The sequence below is a fragment of the Dendrobates tinctorius genome, unplaced genomic scaffold (assembly GCF_039654945.1).
Source record: "Dendrobates tinctorius isolate UK_male_01 unplaced genomic scaffold, ASM3965494v1 ptg000150l, whole genome shotgun sequence".
Classification (NCBI taxonomy): domain Eukaryota; kingdom Metazoa; phylum Chordata; class Amphibia; order Anura; family Dendrobatidae; genus Dendrobates; species Dendrobates tinctorius.
Window position 1 is genome coordinate 2041037 of NW_027361817.1, and position 8366 is coordinate 2049402.

Genomic DNA, 8366 nt, shown 5'->3' on the forward strand with positions numbered 1-8366 from the left:
TTTTACTCAGACCTGTGACGGGGACAAGGGGGCATCCTCTACGTCTGGAGGAAAGAAGGTTTAAGCATACTCACAGACGCGGATTCTTTACTGTAAGAGCAGTGAGACTATGGAACTCTTCTGCCATATGATGTTGTAATGAGTGATTCCCTACTAAAATTTAAGAAGGGACTGGATGCCTTTCTTGAAAAGTATAATATTACAGGGTATATACACTAGTTTCCTTAATATTGCGTTGATCCAGGGAGCTAGTCTGATTGCCATATGTGGAGTCGGGAAGGAATTTTTTTCCCCAATGTGAAGCTTACTGTTTGCCACATGGGTTTTTTTTGCCTTCCTCTGGATCAACATGTTAGGGCAAGTTAGGATAGGATATGGGTTGAACTAGATGGACTTAAAGTCTCCCTTCAACCTTAATAACTATGTTACGAGCATGTGGAGGTGGAGCTCCCTGCAGCACCGATACGTCACATCTGGCATCAAGGGACGATGAGTTAGGAACATCATTGAAACACGCAGCCTCATATAGATACCATTTGAGATGCAAGTGTGGCGCCCCTGAGGCTTCAGTCGCCACAGGGTACTGCACCTTCTCCTAAGGTGTGGTACCCCACCATCCAGGTGGGGTGGGAGCTCCCTTTCACATTCCAACACCTGCACCCCACACACAGGATAGTTCAGCAGGGACCCATCCATGCTTTATGCTGGAAAGGTCATAGGGTGCCTTTTGTGGTCCCTGGCTTCGTAACACGAGAGGTGCTGGGGAGGCGGGTGGAGTTAGATATAAAAAAAGAGGGAAGGCGTAGGATTTCAAGTCAGTCTGGGGTGAGTCCCAGAGAAGGAGGTCTGTTGTGAGTTCATTTTCCCCTTCACTACTGAGGCCCGAGGAACTCCCTCTTCTGGTAAAGAAAGGTAGTGAGCCTGATTATCAAACACCTGAGCCTAATGATGATGACTGGCTGAGTGGAGTTACTGACTGGATATAAGGCTGCCAACGCCCTTCTGCCCTGCGGGTGATTTCTCTGTGGGATCCTTGGAGACCAGTCTGAATTCCTGCTCTTCTAAAGCTAAGTTTTCTGCTCGGCCTTTTGCATTTGTGATTTGACTTTGTTTTGCTTTGTTTTTCTGGATTTCTGCCATTCCCTGCTGGGGTGTGCTGAATTCCTTTAGCTCTGTCTTCTGAAAATACCTGAGTGCTGATTTAGTTTTTGAAGCCTAGCTGCTTCAGGGTCTTTTTCCATATCAGCTTGTTGGCTTAGGTCTTTGATAGGGTTTTGGCAGATTGCAGACAGCAACCTTCCTTTCCTGTTCTGTTTAGTTAGCTTGGGCCCCATCGTTTGCTTAGCCTATCTTTCTATCTGTGTGAGTGTTTTTTCATCTTGCTTCACCGTCATTATATGTTGGGGGCTGCCTTTTAATTTGGGGTCTGCTCTGGGGCAGTTTAGATTTCCTTTTCTGTCTTTAGGCTATTTAGCTCTCCGGCTGTGATCGAGGGGTCTATGGCACCGTAGGAACCCCCCACGGCTACTGCTAGTTGTGTTGATAGGTTCAGGGGTCTGCAATCTGATAGTTGCCAACTTCTCTGGTTTTCCGGACGTAGCTTCTATTTTTGTGTCTGCCTCCTATGGTGACTCAATCATAACAGAATCACCCGCCATACCGCAGATCCTAGGGTACTCAATAGCAGGAAAGAATTGTAAAAAAAAAAAAAAAAAAAAGTGTGTATATTTTTTCCTCTATATCTCTGAGGCCGTAGGGGGAATTTTTTTTTCTCTCAATGGAGATAAAGCAATTGTCTGATCGTGTGGAGCAGCTCGCTGCGGAAGTGCAGGGAATTTCCGCCTACCTTGCTCATTCACATGCTGCTGAACCAAAGATCCCTACTCCTGATGTGTTTTTTGGGGATCGGTCTAAATTTTTGAATTTCAAAAATAATTGTAAATTATTTTTTGCCTTGAAGCCTAACTCGTCAGGGAGCTCCGCGCAGCAGGTTAAAATTGTCATCTCTTTGCTGCGTGGCGATCCCCAGGATTGGGCGTTTTCTTTGAAACCAGATGATCCTATTCTGACTAATGTGAACGCATTTTTTCAGGCCTTGGGGTTGTTGTATGACGAACCTAATGCCATTGATCAGGCTGAAAAGACCCTGCTGGCATTGAACCAGGGTCGAGATTCTGCAGAATTGTACTGTCAAAAATTCCGAAAGTGGGCAGTACTTACTACCTGGAATGATAATGTCTTGGCTGCTCTCTTTTGGAAGGGGTTGTCAGAAGCCATAAAAGATACTATGGTGGGATTTCCTGTTCCCTCTGGTCTTGACGATTCTAGGTCATTAGCCATTCAGGTTGATCGGCGTTTGCGCGAACGCAAAGCTGCACGAGAGGTGTTGCCACCTGTTGAACAAATGTCTGAACCTATGCAATGTGATAGAGTTTTTTCAGAGAGCAGCGTCAGGAGTTCAGAAGGTGTAATAAGTTGTGTTTTTTCTGTGGAGATGCCTCGCATATTTCTGTCTGTCCTAAACGAGAGAAACGCTTTGCGAACACGTTTTCTGTTGGTGGTGTTCAACCTAAGTTTCTTCTGGCTATTACTCTGATCTGCTCCCTGGCCACATTTTCCGCCAAGGCTTTTGTGGATTCGGGAGCAGCCCTAAACCTAATGGACTTGGATTTTGCTAAACGTTGTGGATTTCCGATGACACCTCTGCAGACGCCTATCCCTTTGAGGGGGATTGATGCTACTCCTTTGGCTAAAAATAAACCTCAGTTTTGGACCCAGGTGGTAATGCGGGTCACCCCAGACCATCAAGAAAATTGCAGATTTTTGGTGTTGCATAATCTGCATGATACTATTGTTCTGGGGTTTCCCTGGTTACAAATTCATAATCCAGTTTTGGATTGGAAATCTGTGTCTGTGGTGAGTTGGGGTTGTCGGTGTGCCTTTAGTGAGGCTCCGGTGTTTTCCACCTCTCCTCAGTCGCATGATGTTCCTGATTATTTGGCGGACTTTTATGATGTATTTAGTGAGAATGAGTCTGCGTCTCTGCCTCCTCATAGGAGTTATGACTGTGCAATTGAACTGAGCCCGGGGTGTAAATTTTCCAAGGGTCGGCTCTTCAATTTATCTGTACCCGAGCACGAGGCTATGCGATCCTATATTAAGGAGGCATTGGAGAAGGGTCATATTAGACCATCCTCGTCACCCTTAGGTGCCGGTTTTTTTTTTGTAGCCAAAAAGGATGGATCATTAAGACCTTGTATTGATTATCGTGCCCTCAACAAAATTACTGTTAAATATCAGTATCCGTTACCCCTGATTTCTGATCTATTCTCCAGAGTTAAAGGTGCTTGCTGGTTTACCAAGCTTGACCTCAGGGGGGCGTATAATCTTATTCGCATTAAGCATGGGGATGAATGGAAGACGGCGTTTAATACTCCGGAGGGACATTTTGAGTACCTGGTGATGCCTTTTGGGCTCACTAATGCCCCTTCTGTCTTCCAGTGCTTCATGAACGATATTTTCTGAGATTTTGTCGATAAATTTTTGATTATCTATCTGGATGATATTTTGATCTTCTCCAAGGATTGGGATTCTCATGTGGAACATATTCGGACTGTGTTCCGGATCTTGAGGGAGAATTCCCTGTATGTCAAAGGATCTAAATGCCTTTTTGGAGTACAGAGGATTTCTTTTTTGGGATTTATTTTGTCCCAGTCAACTATTGAAATGGACCCAGCCAAGATACAGGCCATTTACGATTGGGTTCAGCCCACTTCTTTGAAGGCCCTCCAGAAGTTTTTGGGTTATGCTAATTTTTATCGGAAATTTATAGCAAAATTTTCTAGTATTGCCAAGCCATTGACTGATTTGACTAAGAAGGGTGCTGATGTGTTAAATTGGTCTCCGGAGGCTGTTTCTTCCTTTCAGGAGCTGAAGCGAAGATTCACCTCCGCCCCGGTTTTGCGGCAACCTGATGTCTCACTTCCGTTCCAGGTAGAGGTGGATGCTTCTGAGATTGGTGCAGGAGCTGTTTTGTCCCAAAAGGATCCTGTAACATCTAAAATGAATCCCTGTGCTTTCTTTTCCCGAAAGTTCTCTCCATCTGAACGTAACTATGATGTGGGGAATCGGGAACTGTTGGCCATGAAATGGGCATTTGAGGAGTGGAGACATTGGTTGGAGGGAGCTAAGCATCAAGTCGTGGTCCTCACTGACCACAAGAATTTGATTTACCTAGAGTCGGCTAAGCGCTTGAACCCTAGACAGGCTAGGTGGGCCTTGTTTTTTACACGTTTTGATTTTGTGGTTTCTTTTCTTCCTGGAACTAAGAATGTCAAGGCAGACGCCCTCTCTAGGAGCTTCTTTGCCGATTCTCCTGTGGTGACCAAGCCTGCTACCATCTTAGGCGAAGGGGTAGTTCTTTCTGCCATCTCGCCCGTTTTGAGACGTGCTCTGGAAGAGTTCCAGGAGGACAAACCAAAGCGTTGTCCCAGTGGAAAGTTGTATGTTCATGACCAGTGAAAGAAGAGAGTGATGTCTGAAGTTCATTGCTCTGCTTTGGCTGGTCATCCATGTATTTTTGGTACTAGAGATCTGGTGAGTCGGTCTTTTTGGTGGCCCTCCTTGTCTCGTGATGTCAGGAATTTTGTGCAGTCCTGTGGGACGTGCTCCCGGTCTAAATCGTGTTCTCGCTCTAGTGTGTTGTTGATGCCTTTGCCTGTCCCCAAGAGGCCATGGACCCATATTTCAATGGATTTCATCTATGATATGCCTGTCTCTCAAAGGATGACTGTTATTTGGGTGATTTGTGATAGGTTCTCTAAGATGGTTCATCTTGTACCACTCCCTAAGTTGCCGTCTTCCTCTGAGTTGGTGCCCCTGTTTTTACAACAGGTGGTTCGCTTGCACGGGATTCCTGAGAACATTGTATCTGACAGAGGAGTTCAGTTTATGTCTAGATTTTGGAGAACGTTCTGTTCCAAGCTGGGAATTCAGTTGTCCTTCTCTGCTTTTCACCCTCAGACCAATGGGCAGACAGAGAGAACAAACCAGACCTTGGAGTCATATTTGAGATGTTTTATTTCTGCTGATCAGGATGATTGGGTTTCATTTTTGCCCTTGGCCGAATTTGCTTTAAATAATAGAGCTAGTTCTGCCACTTTGATGTCACCTTTTTTTTGTAACTTTGGGTTTCATCCTCGATTTTCTTCAGGGCAGGTGGAGCCCTCTGCCTGCCCAGGTGTTGACACTGTGGTGGAGAGAATGCACCAGATCTGGGACCAAGTGGTGGATAAGTTATCTCTCTCCCAGGAAAAGGCCCAGCGGTTTTCCAACCGACATAGGACCATTGGTCCCCAGTTTAAGGTTGGTGATATGGTGTGGTTATCATCAAAAAATATTGCTATGAAGGTGGCTTCTCCTAAGTTTAAGCCTAGATTTATTGGACCTTACAAGATTTTGGAGATTATTAATCCGGTCTTTTTTCGTTTGGCTCTTCCTGTCACATTTAAAATCCATAATGTGTTCCATAAATCTTTGTTGAAGAGGTTTGTTGAACCTGTTCCGGGGGTGGCACCTCCAGACCCTGTATTGGTTGAAGGTAACATGGAATATGAGGTAGAGAATGTACTGGATTCCCATCTGGCTAGACGGAGACTCCAGTATTTGGTTAAGTGGAAGGGTTATGGTCAGGAGGATAATTCCTGGGTCTCTGCCTCTGATATTCATGCCAAAAGAATGGTGCGTGCCTTTCATTGGGCTCACCCTGATCGCCCTGGTGGCGTGGTTGAGGGTTCGGTGACCCCTCCTCAAGGGGGAGGTACTGTTGTGAGTTCATTTTCCCCTTCAATACTGAGGCCTGAGGAACTCCCTCTTCTGGTAAAGAAAGGTAGTGAGCCTGATTATCAAACACCTGAGCCTAATGATGATGACTGGCTGAGTGGAGTTACTGACTGGACATAAGGCTGCCAACGCCCTTCTGCCCTGCGGGTGATTTCTCTGTGGGATCCTTGGAGACCAGTCTGAATTCCTGCTCTTCTAAAGCTAAGTTTTCTGCTCGGCCTTTTACATTTGTGCTTTGACTTTGTTTTGCTTTGTTTTTCTGGATTTCTGCCATTCCCTGCTGGGGTGTGCTGAATTCCTTTAGCTCTGTCTTCTGAAAATACCTGAGTGCCGATTTAGTTTTTGAAGCCTAGCTGCTTCAGGGTCTTTTTCCATATTAGCTTGTTGGCTTATGTCTTTGATAGGATTTTGGCAGATTGCAGACAGCAACCTTCCTTTCCTGTTCTGTTTAGTTAGCTTGGGCCCCATAGTTTGCTCAGCCTATCTTTCTATCTGTGTGAGTGTTTTTTCATCTTGCTTCACCGTCATTATATGTTGGGGGCTTCCTTTTACTTTGGGGTCTGCTCTGGGGCAGTTTAGATTTCCTTTTCTGTCTTTAGGCTATTTAGCTCTCCGGCTGTGATCGAGTGGTCTAGGGCACCGTAGGAACTCCCCACGGCTACTGCTAGTTGTGTTGATAGGTTCAGGGGTCTGTAATCTGATAGTTGCCAACTTCTCTGGTTTTCTGGACGTAGCTTCTATTTTTGTGTCTGCCTCCTACGGTGACTCAATCATAACAGAGGTCACTCAGACAGGAGTGAGGATCCCTGGAAGGAGGGATGGAGGAAGGAGTGCTGCAGCTGCCTCAGTGACCTGAGCCAGCTGGCACGGGAAAGGAACAAGAGAAGGAGACGTAGACTGGAGACTACAGATTCCATAAGAGAGATAGAACAGATTGGAACGAAGGAGAATAGAAGGACGGTGGGAAGCAGGTTGAGAAAGAAAGAGAAACCTTCCAGTCCAGAGCGCAAAGGCCGGGGCCCGGTCCCCGAGGTTGATTGGATCTTTATGTCCGGCAACAGACACTGGAGGAGTAGTGACCCACTAACACCTTACTCCCATCATAGATTTGGGACACAACAGCAACTGAATAGAGAGCCGGGACGCAGAGAGGAGTCCCCGAAGCAGGCTACAGCTGTCTGTCATACAAGTAGAGACTAGGAACACCTAGAGAGAGGCATTCCAGGGTAACTTAGCACTGGAGTGCTTCGCACCTAAAGGCGCATTGGAGGAGTCGTTCAGTAAGGTACATATTGGCGGAGTGTGGAGGGGAGAATCCTATCCTGCCTGGAGGTTGGCTGGGGCCCTGACCTGAAGAACACAGTGAGGAGGCAGGCATTTGTGTGAACTGCAAACAGTGAGTAAAGCTTTGGAACCGCATACTCTGGTGTCCTCCAGTTATTCCAGCACAGCTACACCTGGGCACCAGCCTCTATACCATTCTGCGCCTCTCCTCATCCATTCCACCTACACTGCCCTGGGACTACAGCTCCACCTGTGGGGAGCTACACCATCTTTGCTGCACCACACCATCAGTTCCAGTGGATCTGCATGCAGCGTTGGCTCAACATCCCACTTGCCAAACACCACGGGTGGCGTCATGAACTATCCAAATAAACTATTATACCATTAACATCACCGCCATTGATATTGGGCGCCCAGGGCCACAGACCGGGTCACCGCTGCTGTGACACACAGTCCCCCTGACACCGACCCGGTACCGAGTACCCCGCAGCCCTGGGTGTGAGGGGCAACCCACAAGCTGGGGGAAGTCCCGCCGGCACACGCTGTCCACGACTAGATAAAGGGTACTACAATGAATTAAATATGTCATACGGACATGACCATGATATTTAAGGGCAGGAAAAGGAGGAAAAGAGCACCATTCAGAAAACAATGCAAATGTCCACATTCTTGCAATTCCCAATATAGTCACAATAAATATGAACAAGATGAAAGAAATAACAGCAACAGCATAAAAGTCCATAAAGTTCATTACAAATGGAAGATGAGTCCACATATTAACTGCTGCTTAATTCCCACGGTAACACATATTAGTAGCAGTTAGTATATCATGAGGCCTCTCCATTAGTTCCATTGCAAAATAGTAGGTAAAGTGTCACTTTCTGCATCCAATATCCAGCTGATGTTAAAATAGCATATGGGATCACTCCTTATATCCACTGCAACCTGGTAAACATCATCATGAGGGATATCAAGTGGGATAAAGAGTACCAAAGCACGAATTTAGATGCTGAGATGATATCTGCTAATAGAAAATAAAAAACACACAAAAACACAATTAAAGAATTAAAAATATTCCAAGGGCATTGATTAGTTGAACATCACCACAAGGCACTGGATAACCAGATATCAGTCTATTACAAAAACGGTGAAAAGCTTAATTTTTTGTTGAGGCCCAAAGGTGTCAGTCGCCAATTTTATAATCCCCCGGCATTCAAGTTGTGCCAGCCTAAGTCTCAAAT